Consider the following 1050-nt stretch of genomic DNA (forward strand, 5'->3'; position numbering starts at 1 on the left):
GGATTTGGGATTTGGGATCGGGGATTTGGGATTTGGGGATTTGGGATGAGGTGGGGTGGGACAGATGTTATGGAGATATTATGGGATGGGATGGGATAATGGGATGGGATAATGGGATGGGACAGTACAGAATGGGATAATGGGATGGGATGGGATGGGATGGGATGGGATGAGGCCGGCATTGGGATTTTATGGAAACAGGACAGGACCTTTGGGATCATCCTGATCCCAAATTCCTGGCCGGTCCTGATCCTGAATTCCCGGCCTCTCCCACTCCTTTGGGATCATCCCAATCCCGAATTCCCGGCCTCTCACGATCCCGAATTCCCGGCCTCTCCTGATCCCGAATTCCCGGCCTCTCCCTCTCCCTGCGCGCGCAGCAAGGGTGGAACATCACGGTGGATTTGGTCATTGGCCCCAAGGGCATCCGCCAGCTCACCGCCAACGACTCCAAGGTGGGAATTCCGGCCGGGAATCGCTCCGGACACGGCCGATCCCGCTCACCTCGGATGGAATTCCCGACGGATTCTCCCCTCCCGTGTTTTCCCAGCCCACCTGCCTGGCGGAATTCCGGGATATCCGATCCATCCGCTGCTCGGCGGCCGAGGACGGGCAGGCCCTGCTGCAGCTGGCGCTCAGCGGGAACCCCCAGGTCAGGAGAATTCCCGGGAATGCCGGGCGGGATTTCCCGGGATTTCCCGGGATTGAGCTCTGTTTCCCGCTCCTGTCCTCCCCGAAACTCGGGAGCGTTCCCGCCCGGTGCCGGGAATGCTTTGGGTTGTCCTGGGTGGGTGGGAATAGCGGGATTGGGGGTGAGGGCAAAGCGGGATGGACGGGAATTCCCGGAATTCCCAAGTCGCTGGCGATCCGGACGTCGTCGCTGGCGGAGGCGGAGAACATGGCCGACCTCATCGACGGCTACTGCCGGCTCCAGGGCGGCTCCGAGACATCGCTGATCGCCTTCCCGAGGAAAGGTGGGAATGCCGGAGGGACGGGATGGGATAACGGGATGGCGGGATCCCGTGGGATCGTGGGATCCTGTGGGATTGC

At 61.4% G+C, this 1050-nt stretch overlaps 1 long non-coding RNA gene across 1 annotated transcript; it reads left to right on the top strand.

Moving 5' to 3' along the window:
• The first annotated feature begins 196 nt into the window (after positions 1–196).
• Positions 197–968, top strand: LOC107199441. The gene is made up of 3 exons (XR_001519219.3): positions 197–455; positions 551–652; positions 857–968. It is a non-coding gene; the product is annotated as an uncharacterized LOC107199441 (long non-coding RNA).
• Positions 969–1050: the final 82 nt, after the last annotated feature.

Source organism: Parus major, unplaced genomic scaffold (assembly GCF_001522545.3).
Source record: "Parus major isolate Abel unplaced genomic scaffold, Parus_major1.1 Scaffold715, whole genome shotgun sequence".
Lineage (NCBI taxonomy): Eukaryota > Metazoa > Chordata > Aves > Passeriformes > Paridae > Parus > Parus major.